Source organism: Equus caballus, chromosome 16 (genome assembly GCF_041296265.1).
Source record: "Equus caballus isolate H_3958 breed thoroughbred chromosome 16, TB-T2T, whole genome shotgun sequence".
Lineage (NCBI taxonomy): Eukaryota > Metazoa > Chordata > Mammalia > Perissodactyla > Equidae > Equus > Equus caballus.
Genome location: NC_091699.1, coordinates 21,860,539 through 21,878,797, shown reverse-complemented (window position 1 = coordinate 21,878,797; position 18,259 = coordinate 21,860,539).

The window sequence follows — 18,259 nt, the reverse complement described above, 5'->3', positions numbered from 1 at the left end:
CTGTTTTTATGAGCTTGGCTTTTTTAGATTCCATGTGTAAGTGATATCATGCAGTATTTGTTTTTCTCTGTCTGACTTATCTCACTTAGCATAATGCCCTCAAGTTTCATCCATGTTGTCATAAATGGTAGGATTTCCTTCTTTCTCACAGATGAATAATATTCCATAGTATATATATGTGTGCGTGTGTATGTGTGTGTGTGTATGCTACATCTTCTTTCTCAATCCACCTGTTCATGAACACTTAAGTTGCTTCTGTATCTTGGTCATTGTGAATAATGTTACAATAAACATGGGAGTACAGATATCTTTTCAATATCCTGTTTTCATTTCCTTTAGATATATGCCCAGAAGTGGAATTGCTGGATCATATGGTAGTTCTATTTTCTTTTTTTTATTAATGTTATGATAGATTACAACCTTGTGAGATTTCAGTTGTACATTATTGTTAGTCATGTTGTGGGTACACCACTTCCCCCTTTGTGCCCTCCCCCCACCCCCCCTTTTCCCTGGTAACCACCGATCAGATCTCCTTGTCAATATGTTAACTTCCACCTATGAGTGGAGTCATATAGAGTTCGTCTTTCTCTGACTGGCTTATTTCGCTTAACATAATACCCTCGAGGTCCATCCACGTTGCTGCGAATGGGCCAATTTTGTCTTTTTTTATGGCTGAGTAGTATTCCATTGTGTATATATACCATATCTTCTTTATCCAATCATCAGTTTCTGGGCATGTAGGTTGGTTCCACGTCTTGGCTATTGTAAATAATGCTGCGATGAACATAGGGGTGAAAGGGACTCTTGGGATTTCTGATTTCAGGTTCTTAGGATAGATACCCAGTAATGGGATGGCTGGGTTATAGGGTATTTCTATTTTTAACTTTGTGAGAAATCTCCATACTGTTTTCCATAGTGGCTGTACCAGTTTGCATTCCCACCAACAGTGTATGAGGGTTGGTAGTTCTATTTTTAATTTTTTTTTTTCTTGAGGAAGATTCACCCTGAGCTAACATCTGTGCCAATCTTCCTCTATTTTATATGTGGGATGCTGCCACAGCATGACTGCTGATGAGTGGTATAGGTTCGTGCCTGGGAACTGAACCCAGGCTGCTGAAGGGGAGTGTGCTGAACTTAACCACTGGGCCACAGGGCTGGCCCCTATTTTTAATTTTTTTGAGGAACCCCATACCATTTTTTTCTAGCAACTTTTCTTGCTTTCTCCTTCCCTTTCTTTTCATCCTGAATAGCTATGCAAATCTATGAAACATTTTGAATTTTGTTTCTGATGTTTATTCATTCATTTATTCAATCAACACATTTATTGAGTGCCTGCTTTTCTGGGGACAGAATGGTGAGCTAGGTGCTGAGACTACGATGGTGGGCAGAACCTAGCATCCTAGTTCTCATGGAGCTTGCAATCTAGTAGAGGGAGACAGGCAATTATCAACTTAGCACAGTAATGAATCTACAATTACAGATTGTTATTAGTGCAAGGAAGAAGAGGATTCCAGTTCAGTGAGAAAGCAAAATAAACTATCCTGAGCTAGACTGGAGACTTGGGCTCAAGGTCAGAGAGGATTCTCTGAGAAGTATAGTTTGAGCTAAGAGTGTAGCATGAGTGGGAGGTAAAAGATAAAAGGATGTAGGAGGTGGTGTGGCTGGGGGGAGTGTTCCAGATGGAGGGGACAGGATCTAAGCCCCAGGACTGGACAGGACAAGGAATGATTGAGGCATTGAAAGAAAGGCAGTGGTTGGAGCTCAAAAAGCAAGGGATAGAGTGATGCTTGACATGGTTTGACAGGGACTGGGCCCCAGATGATGCAAAGCCTTGAAGGTCATAAGAGGAATTTGATCCTTATCCTAAGAGCAATGAGACGAAGCTGTAAAGAGTCTGCTGTGTTTATTAGCCCTTCACTCATTCTCCTTTGCCTTATTGTCTTTTGTGTGCATGACTTATGGTTCTAATTAGTATACTGTGATGGTTAATTGTATGTGTCAATTTGGCTAGGCTGTGGTACTCAGATATTTGGCCAAACTTTATTCTGGAAGTTTCTGTGAGGGTGTTTTTGGATGAGAGGAGCATTTAAATTGGTGGACTTGGAGTAAAGCAGTTTGCCCTCTATAATCCATCTGGGCTTCATCCGATCAGTTGAAAGCCTGAATAGAACAAAAAACTGACCTCCCCTGAGGAAAAGGGAACTCTGCTAGCAGACAGCCTTCAGACTTGAACTGCAACATTGGCTCTTCCCTGGGTCTCTAACCTGCCAGCCTACTCTGCAGATTTTGGACTCGTCAGCTTCCTAAATCACATGAACCAATTCCTTAAAATAAATCTCTCTCTCTCTCTGTGCTCATCCTGTTGTTTATTTTTCTCTGGGGAGCCTTGACTAATACAAATATCATTATCTCCTTGAACACAGAGGCTATGTTTCATCATATTTGCATGTTCCTAGTACCTAGTACTTTGTGAGTGGTGACTGTTCAGAAAACTGGCATTTCCATAAGGATAATTGTACAATGTGTAGGCATAGTACCTTGTGGGACTTATGTTCTCAGAATTCGCTTTGAGTAACGTTAGAGAAAATGTTTATTGGAACAGAGGGTAAATCATTCTCCTTTACTTACACTGGGATCTACATATTTCTGAGTCTGGTTAATTCCTTGGTGAGGAAACTGTTTTGTTTGATTTGGATTGCTAAAGTGGATTGCTAAAGTTGAGGAGACTGATAATGAATCCTTTGACTGAAACTTCAGTACGTGATCTTTGTTTTCAAGAGGTTTCCCTATAGTTAGAGTCATAAGACATATTTAGGAGATCTAATGACTGTGTGGAAAGTTGCCAAAATATTTGTTGTCGGTTGCAGAGAAGAGAAGAAGAGATCTGCGTTATTTGGAACAGAACCACTCACAATGAGGTTGAGGAACTGGTTCTACTTCACAAACTCTGGTTTGCTAGTCTGCACAGGGACAAGCAGTACAGATATTGAGAGTAAGCAAGAGGAAACTTTCGTAGCAATTGAACAGAGTAATTTGATGTCTGTTGATGTCGTTGAAAAAATTGAACATGCATTTTATATGCCCTTTTAAATATACTTTCTCTAGTAACTTTTAATTTGTTATTACAAAAGTATTCATACAATGAATTAGAAATTAAAATAATAAAACAAAGAAAGAAAAGTCTGGTCAATCACCACAGATAGTTTGAGAAGCACTGCTCTAGACTGGTTGAGAAAATGTTCCTGGGGAAGGGCAACTGATCAGAAGCAGGGCTAGGAGCAAGAAAGGGCATTTTTAGAGGGAGAAACACTGTGAACGAAGGCGATTGACCTTGTCAGTGAAGGTCCCTTGTCAGACGGCAAACTGCTATGGAGCAGCTGCACAAGGAGACTTGGCCAAATTCTCTTACCCCCCAGGAGAACTTTCTAGCTGTGCACCAATTTCTCCCCAAGTTGTACTGGCCCATTTCTAAACAGGAGTTTTAGTCTGAAGGTTGTTTATAACTCAGATGATTGTGTAGGTCTGTCACTTGGCACAGAAAACTCTATTATGTGTAAACTCTATGATGTGTATACAGTCAAAGATAAATACAGCCAAAGCTAATTCATTGCCGCCTGTTTCCTCTTTGAAAGATAACACTCCCACCACTCTCCCCCTGCACCCCTCTCCTCAAATCTTGGATGAACTTAAAAACTGAAAAATACTATTTGATTTGATCTCATCTAGCAAATAGAGGACATTTGTCAAGTTCAAAGGACTCCTGCCAGATTTGTATTCTTTATAGTATGTCTATCATGATGAGTTATTAAAATGATAATTTTCCTGGCAAATATATTGCCTAGTCCCCCAAGAGATTTCTGAGGTAATGTTATGTTTTCAAAAGCAAAAATTTCCATCCCAATAAAGAAGATGCTTATAAAACCAATACTTTAGGAACTCGGAACAAGTGGCTAGAATACCAAGCAGGACAAATGTATTCATGAAAATGGCAGATATATATTAATGATGTGATATTGTTTTTCTGTAAGTTATCGAAGTGACCATTTACCTAAGCTGAACAGTATTCCTTTTCTGCTTCCTGAGTTGTGAATGCATAAAGTTTTAGACACATTTGAATCAGGTGAATTCTAGTTTGCAAAGTACAGATGTTAACACAAAGTGGAAGGCTTATTCTAGTTGGTCTCTTTTGGTTGTTGTTGCTGTTGTTTATATCTTAAACAGCTTTTCTTTTCCTTTTTTTTTAGTGATGTGATATTCTGGGAAGTACTTACTTTTCTTTGTTTATTTCATTCAACAATATGCTTAAAACAAAGCATTAGTCTACTGGAAGGCTATTGAACTATTGGTTATTCTAGTAAAGAGTTGGTTGCTGATCTGGATTGTGAACATGTAAGAATAGTCTCAACTCTGATTGCTTATTAGAATGACCTGGGGTTGGGTGGATGGATGGGTGGATGGATGGATGGGTGGATGGATGGATTGATTTAAAATAGCTATACCTTGGCCTTACTCAATCCTTTTGCATCAGATTCCTTTAGGGAGTGGGACTTGGGAATACTTTTAAAAAGTGTCCAAGGTGATTATACTATATAACTAAGATTGAGAGCTGTTGCCTGAAAGCAGAGTCACCTGGAGAGCTTGTTGCTTCACAGATCGCTGTCCCCGCCTGCCGTTCCCCTCTCCCAGAGTTTCTAATTCAGTCAGGCTGGGATTGGGACCCTGATTTTACATTTCTGACAATGTCTCAGGTGATAATCATGGTGGTCCTGGGATTCCACTTCGAAAACCATGGTCTTAAAGGATCTGAACAAACTGAGTATGACCTTATTCATCCATGTCTTGATGAGCAGTCTTCAGGAAGGCTGGGGCCTGAGGTTGGCCTTGAAGATTGAGTGGAACTTGGATAGAGGGAGGGGCGAAGCATTTCAGCAAGAAGCAAAGATTTAAAAGCCAGATGAGCAGAGGCATAGTAGAGCTGATTTTACCCCAAATTCACAGATTTATGTTTCATAATTAATCAGGTATGTTCATTCAGAGATGGTGGCAGTCAGCAATGCTTCCGTTAAAAACTCTGTTCTCTGTTCATATAATCAGCATTCCTTCAACAAGTGGTGCCTTGTACACAGAGTGTGCTCAAAATGAGAGCTTTTAAAAATTCTAATTATTTGATTAGTTGTTTACTCATCTATCTGTCTAGCTTATCTATCTATTTTTACTCTGTGACAGATCCTATGCCAGGTCTTGGATATATAGGAATTAAAAAAGAAGCATATGTTCTAGTGCAGGGTCAACACACTTCTTCCACAAAGGACCAGACAGTAAACATGTTAGACTTTGTGAGCCAAGAGGAAAATGGAGGCTATTACTTAGGTACTTAATAATCACTGAAAATGTAGCCAATCTTAGCCCCTGCCCTGCACAAAAGCAGGCTCTAGGCCAGGTTTGACCGCAGGCTGAACTTTGTTGATCTCTGCTCTAATGAGAGAGACAAGCATTAATTAAACACATATAAATACATGACAAATGTACATTTTGTTAAGTACAACAAAGACAAGCCATGGATTCTGTGAGGGAAGGCCAGAGGGACTGTTACCTAGCTTAGCGTGGGAGGTCAGAGAAGCCCACTTTGGGGGATGGTCATTTGCACTGAGACCTGGAGGGTGAGTTGGGGAGTCACGTGGGTGAAAACTGAGGAGCAGGAGGAGCAGAGCAGAGGGCAAAGTGTGAGCTGGAGGAAGTGAGGGAAGGCCGATACAGCGCATAGAAGCGGCCAAGTGGGCCGTGGTCTGAGGTGTGGTCGGAGAGAAGACGGGTGCTGTAGTTTGTGTTAAAACACTTTCAATGTCTTTAGAGAACAGAAGTAACACTACCATTAAGGAGCTGAGTGGGCAGCGCAGGCTGTACACCGGCAAGGCTTAGTAGAGAGAGAACTCATGTTCTAGTAAAGGGATGAGGAGAAATTCGCTGAGTTAATAACCTGATTGCCTAGGTAACTTCCTGATGGGAAGGAAAAAATCCCTGGTCTGTTGGACTTTGCGCAGTTGATAGGGAGAAAGGAGGGAGTGCAGTGGGGGTAAAGCTACATTTATTTCATGTTGTTTAGAGCCAGCCAGCCCAACTGGAAGGCTCACTCTCTAAAGAATACGCTGTTATTGCTCCCATTTGGAGAGGAGAAAATTGAGGCCAAGGAAATTTAGTAAATTGCACAAGATTATCCCATAATATATAGGAGAGCTGGGCTTCAAAGCTGTGGATTCTGATTCCAGAACGCATACTTTTTGTGTGTCAGGGGAAGAAAAAAATATGAAGAAACAGGAAAAATGGGTAGGGGAAGGTGTGATTTGGCTCTTGCCTGAGATCAGTAAAACCTTTTAGCCTTTTAGAAGAAGATGTACATCCAAGATGGCAAGTATCTCGCAGGCGTGCTAGTGTTGTTTTTTATTTTTTCTTTCTAGATCTCTGGCAGATATAATTAAGCATTTCTTTCTGAATTCCTATGATTCTCTGAATCTATCTCCACACAGGGATGTAAGTTATCCCACAAGATCATGTGTTCATTACTCCTGGCACAAGTAAAGTGTCTGAATATCATCCTGAAGAAGTAGTAACTTGAACAGTTCTTGTTTAACGTAGTTAACACGCCCAGGAAATGTCATTTGAGCTGAGCGCAGGACTCCATAGGACTTTCCACCTGTGCACATGCTTTTCCCTCTCTCCCTTCCCCTCTATCTCCTGGCAGACTTCTCCTCCTTTAGATCAGTGGTTGGCAAACTTTTTCCATAATGGGCCAGATGGTAAATGGTTTCAGCTTTGCAAACCAGTGTCTGTTGCAGCTGCTCACCTCTGCTGTTATAGGGTAAAGGCAGCCATAGACAACATATTAATGAGTAAGTGTGAGCCAATAAAACTTTATTTAAAAAGAAACAGGCAGGGGCTGGCCCCGTGGCCGAGTGGTTAAGTTCGCGCGCTCTGCTGCAGGCGGCCCAGTGTTTCGTTGGTTCGAATCCTGGGCGCGGACATGGCACTGCTCGTCGGACCACGCTGAGGCAGCGTCCCACATGCCACAACAAGAAGGACCCACAACGAAGAATATGCAACTATGTACCGGGGGGCTTTGGGGAGAAAAAGGAAAAAAATAAAATCTTAAAAAAAAAAAAAAAAAAGAAACAGGCAACAGGCCAGATTTGGCCTATGAGCTATAGTTTGCTGACCCCTGTCCTAGACCAAGCAAAAATGTTACAGCTTAAGGCTATGTTGGTGGTACTTTATTGTAGTGCCCTCATGTTTTATTTTTTTGATTTTTGGTTCATATCTCAGTAATATCATATATTATCTTTGCTAATCTATCCCTTTGCAAAGCTGTCTTTTCATCCTGTTGTGGCCTTTTCTAAGGCAGATACTGACTTTTATTTACCAATTGTCCGGTATAGGTCTTGGCATGTATCTCATAAAGCTTTTTTGGTGTATTAAATGAGACAGTGGACGATTGTATTTCCCAAAAATGGCCAGAGCAATATTTCCAGGCCCACATGCCCTTCTTGAAACTTGCCACTACCCAGCAAGAGGCAGGAGCTATTTCCCCTCTCCTTGAACCTGGGTTGGATTGCCTGAATGAAAGAATGAAACAGAAGTCATGCTGCATGATATCCGAGATGAGGTCACAAAGGGTGATATGGTTGCCATGTGGCACTTGCTCTCTCACTCTCTCTCTCCCTTCATCTCTCCTCTACTTTCTTCCTCCCTCGCTCACTCCCTCCCCCATCCTCCTCTTCCTCCCTTCCTCCCTTCCTCCCTCTGTTTCTCTCAGGACTCACATCCTTGGATCCCAGCCTCCATGCCGAGAGGAAGCCCAAACTATCTGAAATGGAGCAAGACTACATGGAGGGGTCCACATGCAGAAGAACTGAGACCCTCAGTTAACAGCTCTCATCAACTTCCTGAGAAGCAAGTGAATGAGCCTTCAGGGGCCCTGAGAATCAAACCCAGCCAGCTGCCTGTTTTTGTAAATAAAGTTTTATCAGGACACAGCCACATCCATTCATTTATTATCAATTGCTACTTCTACTCTACAGCAGCAGAAATGAGTAGTCATGACAGAGATCGTATTTATGGCTTGTAAGCTGAAAATACTACCTGGTCTTTACAGAAAAATTTGCCAACCCCTGCCCCCCAGGCATACGGTTTCCATCTGAGGCCCCAGACATCTGGAACAGACACAGCCATCCCTATTGTGCCCTGTCTGAATTCCTGAGCTGCAGAATTCAGGAGCATAATAAATGAGTGCTTTATAACATGGCTTTGGAGAGTAATTGTTAAGCAATCAGAGTACCTGGAACACGGATGGATACAGTTCTTGGGAAAATCCAAGCTTATGTGTGTTGAAATACCACGAGGTCTAAACTCACCCTCCTTCTTCCCTTTCCTCCTCGCCTACCACACACATCCTTTCAGACTTTTGTAGTCTTCAAATTACACCTAAGACTAAGGAACATGCCCATATCCTCCTTAGTATTTTGGAAACCAGGTTATGTTTTCCTTCCAGAAAGCAAATATTAGTTAGAGACGTATATTTGCCTTAAGAGATCCGAAGGTTTTCCTCAAGTAGAAGTTGAGTTTCAACCACTGTTTCCAGATCTCCCAGTCCTTGAAGGCTCTCTTCACAGTTACCCTTTGTTTCTTAATCACCTTAAGACTCTCTAATGGATGAATGACAGCCTCTGACCACATGACACTGATAATTGTGGCTCACAGTTTGTGCAGATAGAGATGTCATTAAACATCCAGAATCATCTTCTATATTTTCTCCTTTTACCATTCATCAAAATGAAAGATTTTCATGAAAAGGATGAAAGGCCATAAAATAAAATGTATTGTAGTGTTCCCTTTGAAATGTTTTAAACATTATTAAAAATAGTGCAATTTGAGGTAAAAGGTCAGACAGTGATAATCAATTTCTTTAACATTGATGTGATTTTTATTAAACATTTATCATTTTGGTGTCATTTCAGAAGGCTCTGGAAATCATTTTTCATTTTCTAGGTATCATTTTGCAGCTGCCAATTGTGCAGCAGCAACAAACATTACATCTTAACTCTTCTATGCTTTATAATATTTTATGAACTTATTTTCTGAAATTCTGTGTTCTGAAAACTTATATAGTGGATAGATATGTATAATATGCAAGTTCTCACACAGTTTTCTGTAAGTTTCAGGGATACAGTAAGTTCTTCATTGATTCAGATTTTAACAAAATATGGAGAAGTTAGATATTTTCTCATTTTCTTTAGTGTCTCAGTGTAGAGGACTAGGGGCGTAAGAGCTGTTTTTAGAAAGCTTATTTTGAACCTACCAGTCCTGTCTGAATTTATCTTTTACTCCTAAAGAGTAAGTGTGTGTGTGTGTGAGAGAGAGAGAGAAAGAGGATCGAGCAAGCAAGAGAGCAATGTACAACACAGACACACATTTATATATCATTAAAAAGCTCAAATTTGAGCTGTCCATTAGGGCTTCCATGCACACCCTACAGTGCTAATCCTCTGCTTCTGATACCTGGTTATTGGTATGTTCCATGGTTTTGAGAATAATGTAAAGTAATGTTATCTGTTGGGGGCAGGATAGCATTGTGGGGAAGAACAGGGCTTTGTTTTCATACTTGTCAAGGCTTGAATACTAAGTCTGCTAACTTTTTAGCTCTTACACTTTGGCAAATTCTTTCAACTTTCTAAGCCACAGTTTTCCTCATTCTCTACAAAATAAGAATAGCAATTCTTACCTCATAATGTCATTGTGAGGATTAAATGAGATACAATTATCTTAGTGTCGTGCTTGGCATTTAGTGAACCACGATAAATGGCTATTACTAATTTCCTACCTCTACCAAGGTATCAGCTATGGGTAGAAAGAATTCAATCATTTCAAAGAAACCATTAGAAAAGTCCACCTACTCAATACTGCTTCTATTTTGCACTGTATTGTCCATAATTGGACATCATTTTAGTGAGTCATTTCCTTAGAATACAATTTCTGGAATAAGCATTAATCAAAGTATGAGTGTCACCTGGGGAGTATCACATATTAACATTCAAGTAAATGGACTTGAAGATCAGACTAGGTAGTTGTTGCACAGGATGCGTCAAGATACCGATGTTATGTGACACCGGATGGCTAAAGTTTTCTGGAGGAGGAAGTGGAGAGAGGGGTATAAAACAGAGAGAACAGGCCTGGATACTGTGGTGCCTGGGAAAGTGTATGGGAGCATATTGTTTGAAATGTGGAGGAAAGAGATGCCGAGAAAATTCCAAGCGCTTGAAAATTTCTTATGAAGCAGGGTATCATGGGCAACGTTGGTGCTCCACTTAGATCTCATTGGGTTTCCATTGAACGTTTGTGTGCACCCTTTCCCTGTTTGACTTTGATTCTAACAACGAGCACCTACAGCTTATCTTTGGAAGACTTCCCTTAGGTGTCCTGAGCCACTTTGCACTCACAAATGGCCAGGAAACGCCTAGATGGCCCTTAGCCAATGGCTCACGGGTGCTCCCTACTGAGGACAACTCTGAGGTGTGGCTTATGCTCCAAAGTCCCCTGTGGGATCTGGCTGAATGCACCTCTGACAGATTTTGCATGAGCTCTCACCTTTGCTTGCCTTCCTCCCTATCCCTGTCATGCTCACCAGTCTGCCCTGAAAGTTCTTCCTTAACAAATTGCTTCCAAGCGAATCCTCATCCCACAATCTGCTTCTGGGGAACCTGATCAAAAGAAGGGTGAAAATTGGGGCCAGGCTGGTGGTATAGTCATTAAGTTTGTGTACTCTGCTTCAGCGGCCTGGGGTTTGCGTGTTCAGATACTGGGTGTGGGCCCACAAGCCATGCTGTAGCAGCATCCTGCATACAAAATAGAAGAAGATTGGCATGGATGTTAGCTCAGGGACAATCTTCCTCACCAAAAAAAAAAAAGTGAAAATAAATATAATTTTCTGTTATTTAAAAAGAGTTGGTACCAGGAGCTTAAATTGTTTAGAGAGAACGAGAAGATAGACTGGCCAGCTGTTTTGGTGGGATGTTGAAGGACAAGCTCATGGTCTGTAAGGAGATCTTGAAGCAAAGAAGTAGTTCAACTGTCCTGAGTGATACGTTTATGGGAGCTTGCATGATGGAGCATACAGCAAGAGAGAAGAAATCAGGAAGATCAAGAAAGGAGCGATGGGACAAAACAACACAGAGGATCAAGCAAAATTCCCAATGAAATTTTGTCCCATATTCCCCCACACAGGGCTGTCTCTCATTCAGTTCTAAGTTATTTGCTGTAACATAAACCTCTTTTTCCTCCTGCTGCCTTACCCTCTCCCTTCATCTGCTATACACATGACCCACTGCTGGTGGAATTGGGGGGAGTAAAGAAAATAAGGGATGACATCCATTATGGAGAGTCCTGGAGCAAAAAGTACTGCAATAAAAAGATCTATAAACTAGACTAACTCATTTAGCATCAGGAATTTGCAGCCAGAGGTGATTACAAGAAATATACATACCACCTCCTGAATTCCCAGAGCATTCTGGGCAGTAGACAAGTGTCCCATTATTCATTACATGAAGCTGTAACCAATTTTATTTCAATTGAGAGGACTGGGTGAACCCAGCTGACATCTGGGCTCTGCTTGCTTCTCTATTACGTTGAATAGTATATAGTTAGCTCTGCAGGAAGCAAATATTTCTAGTCCTTTAACATCAAAGTGTTTCTTTCCACCTATGTTTTTCATTGACACAAACTTAGAAAAGGGCTAAAATAGGGCAAAAGAGAAAATTCATTTATTGACAGTCTGTGTGGGACAGGGGAGGAGGATGCCTGGAAATATCCCCTTTCACGTGAAGGGGAAAAAATGATTGAGTTTAATTACTATGATTAGAATCAATTAAGTACCTAATTCTGCCCATGAGAACAAAAGGCCATTTGTAGAGTTTCTAACTTCAAAAACTTACAAACCAGTGTAGAAAGGATAACTTACAGAGGCAGTCAGTGTCTACCAGTCTGGAAAAGAGACTATGATAGAAGTTGGTGGAATCTAGAGGAAAGAATGGCCCCAGAGGTCATGAATACTCATTCAGTAGGGAGTACCAATCGCTTTCCCATTGCACAGGGTCTTTATCTGGCCGTTGGGCAATTTCTCCTCTCCAATCTACTTTATAAAGTTCTCATGAGAATCAAATAAAAGAATGGGTGGGTGGATGAGCCCCACATCATAACTGCCCAAAGGTGGTTGTCAGAGGATACTTTCTAGTGGTGTTGCTGATCCTTGCTAGCACAAAAACTTGGCCATAGAATTTTCTCTAGCTTCTTCTTTTTTTCCTCCCCCAATTTGGTTTTTATCTGTGTGATAAATCAGCTTACCCTACTTGTGGAGAAGATATCTCTGTCTCTATCCATAGTGATACATCTTGACATGTTGCATATTCTACAAATTTCTTAAAATATAAACCATAGATATCAAAGCACAGATAAATAATTGCTAAGTCCACATGCCTAAAATGTCTTCTCTGAAGACTAACTTCATTGGGTTATTTATGAAATATCTGATACTATGAATACCTTTTATCAGGGAATATATAGCTCATATGCTATCCACTTACTTGTGTAGCAATGGAGAACATGGCTAGTTAATCATGACGTTCCTTTCCACTAAGTCCGAATGCAGCCTCAGAGCCTCCCTCAACACTGAAAACCATAAGAAAAGGGTCAGAGTTGGCTTTTGAATAGAAGATTGTTTGCAATTTCTGCTCTAAAACTTGTCATCTCCTAGCACTAGAGCATGAATGGGTTTTTACATCCTTGTCAACAAGAGAGCTATCTAGGAGCATTTCACAGCAAGAAGGAGACAGACAATAAGATGGGGTGGGGAGTTGCAAAGTATTCCATAGTGAGTTGACTCTATAATGGCAGAAGGACATTACAAAAGGAAAAGAGAAACGTTAGGAAAACACATTTCCACTACTTCTTGCTCTAGAGCTGCACTGTCCAATATGGTAGCCACTAGGCATTTGTAACTGAACACTTGAAGTGTGTCTAGTCTGAATTGAGTTTTCTATGTGTCAAACACACATTGGAATTTGGAGACTTAGAATGAAAAACTAATGTAAAAATAGCTTATTAACAATTTGTATATTGATTACATATTGAAATCATGAGAGTTTGGATATATTGGGTTAAATAAAATATAATATTAAGCTTAGTTTCAACTGTTTCCTTTTTGCTTTTTTAAAATGTGACTATTAGAAAATTAAGATTACATGTATGTCTTGTGTTTTATTTCCATTGGCTAGTCCTCATCTAGAGCACAGATTTTTCCCTGGGTCCAGAGACCTCTAAAATGATTCATGAGTAGGGTTTTAGAAGACTGGGAAATCTCTGAAATTGTATGCACAATGTTATATGCAGCTGCCTATATGGATTTTTTCTGAAAGAATGTCATTAGATTTTTATCAGAGTTTGTGATTCCAAAAACGGGTAGTCACAACTGGCTTAGAGTCTTTCAGGGGAGGATATGAGACCTTAAAGTAGAATTTTAGAAGGTAAAATGCAGGACCTTTCCCATTTCTGAAACCCTCAGAGAAGGAATCTGAGATTCATTATCATGGGGTTGACACTATCATCTTGAGGAAGGAGTGGCAGGGTAGCTCGTTCACCATTTTATCCCCAGGACCTGGTGTGCATGGTTGGCATGTGAAAAAGATTTTGCCATTTGATGCCTTTGAGGTCACCAGTTGTGAAAATTTAAAGGTCGTTATTTTCTGCACGGATACTAACCATAGATTTGGAATAAAATCTTGGAACTTATTTGAAAAATGTATTTGCCTCAGTTGGATCCCCTGGAATCTAAGGATTAGAAACAATGATATGAAAGTAAGTAGTTTAATTGTGAGGTAACTCAAGAAGCCCTGTAGAGAGTGAAGAAGTGAGGCAGGCATGAGAAGGAAGCCAGTTCAAGGTAGGTTAATGAGTAGGTTATTGCTGTGGGTCCCCAGGACATTGGGTAGATTGGTGTCTCAGAGTCGTCCCACATGAAGGGTGAGGGTATCATCAAATCCTGTGTGTCATTGGTCGAAGGTCTTTCCTGGGATGGTGAACCAGCACTGCATTTGTAGGAGGCAGTGGGGCAGGACAATAAAAGAAAATGACCAATAGCGTCCTATTTTATTTCAAATTTATTTTCCCATAATCAACCTATAAAATGTAATTGCTCTAGAAGTATAGCTTTAATTTACTCAAATTAGAATGTCTGGAATGTTCTCTTTTTTTGGAACTTTTACTTGAGACCAGCCAGAACTATCTAAATAGTGTGTTGAAATTACTTTAACTCTTTATTGGCTTTCCTGTGCTCTCCTCATGAAAATTCAAAATCTCTAGGCTTCTGGCAAGGTTTACACTCCAGCTCCTACCGTTCTCTGTAGCTTCACCTCATGACTGTGTCCATCTTTCTGACTGTACTTCAGGTCCCTGGACCCTCTCCCTCCTGCCTATCACCCCAAACTCTTTCTCTTCACAGGATCTCTGCTTGCGCCGTGTCTTTTCTTACTCTCCATCCCTTTCCTCCTACTTGTCCTCCTATTTGCCTGCCCTTCCCATCTGGCCTCCTGCTGTATCCTGTTAGAGCACCCTGCAATGCTCCCTCATTGAGCTTAACACCATTGTAATTACATAGTTATCTGTGGGATGACTTATTTAATGTCTTTTTTCTTTTCCCACAATGACTGTTTTGTTCAAAACTCATCCTAGTGCATCATACAGTGGTTGGCATCTAATAGGTATTATTAGCAAGTTTTCGGCAAATAAATGAACAAGTAGATGACTCAATAGATGTTGATCAACTACCTTCTTATTATCTGTGCGTCCTTATAACTTTTCTTTTGACTTAAATATGCTATCTCTCCTATAATGTAGGGTGTTGATCAATTATAAGCAAATCATAAGATGCCAGATTTTCCCTTCAGGAAAAGTCCCACAGGTTTATTCTTGAGATCCATCTTTGCTATTTACATCAATACCCGAATTCTTTGTTTTTTAATGGCTCACATATCTTATTTCACCGTGTTCCCATATGGGCACCACCCTATCACCCTAGTCTGGAACAATGCCCATCACAGACAATCATTTGTTGAATGAATGAATAAGAAAGGGGCCAGAACTTTTCTTTTCAAAATGCATACATCATTTATAGATTAGTCTATGTTCTGAGAAATTTGCAAGTTTTAGATTAGACCAAGTAATGAATCATTCCTTTACTTTAATTTCTTCTCAAGGCGAAGAGTTGACGAAAGGAGTCTGCTTCAGGGGCTTATGCCCGGGATGTCTCACCTGACCCCAGTGCTTTGGGGGCTCAAACTCAACCAGGGTGCCTAGCAGGACAATCACCTGGGGAGAAATCACCAAACCAGGATGAGGATGAATTGCCACTGACTTTAACGAAGGAGATAATCCATATGGAAAATTCAGGACAGATAGAAATGACCCACACTTAACCTGTATAGATTTCTGTCCCAGCAAGTCCGTATCTGTTATACATTATCACCTCTCTTTTTAGTGTGATATCCATGATCAATTTGTGTCTTTCCACCTCTTCCTCCATACCTCGCCTGCCATAGGGCACTCAGGAAATGCATGAAAGAATTCCTTTGGTGCAGTACAGAATCCTCAGGCTTCTGAGAAATTTTTATGAAGAATTTCAGCTCTTCCAGCAAAAAGTTTAAAAATTCATGTTTTTTCTGACAAAGCTCTTTTGGGGTTGCTCTGAAATATTTCGATAACGCAACCAGCAGCACTTTGAGTCAGGGATAGGATCTGCCCCATGATAATATATATCTGTTTATCTGTTTGTCTGTCTATTAATTTATTATGTGCCCAGATTGTATTCAAAAAGACATGTTTTGGCTAAAATAATGAGTTATTGAGACAAGCATTTAATAACATGCCTGGTTTTCTGCTCTGACATTCCTCCTTTCTTGTGACAAGTTCTGTTTATCCTACAATTCTGTCTAAATTTTTTTTTGGTGAGGAGGATTGCCCCTGAGCTAACATCTGTGCCAATCTTCCTCTATTTTGTATGTGGGATGCCACCACAGCATGGCCTGACTAGCAGTGTGTAGGTCTGCACCTGGGCCCGCAAACCCTGGGCCACGGAAGCAGAGTACGTGAACTTAACCACTACTCCCCAGACCAGCCCCTATCTTAAATGTTTATGTTCACTGCCACCTCCTTAGTCCAAACCACCATCATCCCTCATGAGGGCTACTCTAACAGCCATCTGATTATTGTCATCCATCTGTGCCTCTCTGTAAGCTGTTCTTAGCTCTAAATCGAAAGTGACACTTTCAGATCTCACATTCTCTCTTGTCCTTTCCTTTGCTTAACACATCTCCAAGCCTTCTCATTTCACTTAGAATAAAGTTCAGTGACCTGTTTCTGAAGCCACATTGTTCACTGGGCTTCTTACACTCCACATTTCAGCCATACAAGCTTCCATCCTACCACAGGGCCTTTGCACATGCTGTTCCCTTTGCCTGGAATACACTTCTCCTCTTCACCTAGCTTTCTCCTATTCACCTTTAGATCTTTGCTTAGCCATCAATTGCCCAATTAGAACCCTTTCTACCACACACACTTTTATCCACTCTTCTGCAGGAGTACTTTATAGGACATAAATATTTGAAATATTACATCTGTTCTTGTGATTACTTAATTAAATCTTTCCCAACTATAATGGATGCTCTAGGAGGGCAAGGACAGGCATTTTTCTGACATTCTACTAGCATATAGCACACAGCACTATGCCTGGCACAAACATATTTGACAAAAACAGTGGAGTTTACTCCCAAAGGGAAATCTAGGCCACTGTGGGATATAGGATACATCTCTTCCTAAAGAGCATTTTAAGGGATCCTAGTTCAACTGCATCAACTTATCCTTCTTTTCATCCTGTCTGAATTTTCCCAAGCAAACAACTGAGATCCTGCCTCATTGGTAACCTGGGTTCCATCTGTAGCCTGTCTTTACCATCCTGGAGTCCTTGCTTGATAATCTCCCTTGTATCTCATGAGCTCAGTATGGAGAAGCTGCCTTGTCCCCACCAGTCCAATCACGAGTCCCCAGACTTCAGCCCAATGGCTGGATGCCTGCTGTCTGTTGTAGGAACATCCTTTCTTAACCACTCTGTCATCCCTTGCCAGACCTTCACTAACCACTGCCTGAAGTCTCCCCGTCCTACTCTCAGGATGTCACATCAATCCCGTTAGCTAGCCTCTAGCTTTTGTTGCCAAAGCTGAGGCTTCTAAATACATGGCCCATTCTGGAAAAGAAATCTCTTCTCCGGATCCTGGAACTTTCAAGAATGAATGGCCTGGTTTGCTGTCAGCTGAGCTCCATGTCTGTCAAATCATGCTTCAGATTCTTTCCTTGTTTCAGGTTTTAGCAGTTTCTCTGCAGGTCAGCATGACCTTCATTGGACTCATCCAAAAAGGAACAGCATGTTCTCTTTGATGTGCTCATTTTCCAGAATAACTGACTTTCTCTCCCTTAATTTCTACTTTTAGAATCTTAACAAGCATCGAGTTTTGGAGACAGTGACCTTGTTTTCAAGTGTGGGAATTAATTACTTGAAAACGTCACTGTTAAAGGAATATCAGTACTCTGTTCTTACTCATGAGTTATCATCAACTAAAATCTCACAAAAATTATTTCAATTTCTTCTAACAAAATGTCCTAACTTTTTATTTGCTGAGGGTAGTTCAGGGTGATCCTGGGACAATTACATCAAAATCACTTGAGTCGGGGGAGGTGATTCTTAAAAATCCATAGCCCAGGGCCCCACTGCAGATCCAGTGAACTGGAATCTGCCAGGACCTTGGAATCTACATTTTAAACAAGGAAGCCCAATAAGTCTTAAATATGTTAAAGTTCATTTATTTTTGGAAAAAAATCGACTCTTTTTTCGTTGAGCAGTGTCTGGAAAAAAAAGAGCTGGCACCTTTAACATATGTTTATTTATTATATGTACTTTACTGAAATGATAAGTACATTATAAATGATATCTCAAAAGTAGATATTTTAAAATGATGAGAGAAAAGATCAATATAAACAGAAGCTGTATTTGCTGGTCCTATTCTGCACTGGGTCTTCTGCACAGCCCACAGGATGCAAACACTATACTTCGGAAACTAATGTATTGTAGTTTGCAGAAAATGACGTTTGCCTCTAGGATTGCCCTGCGTTC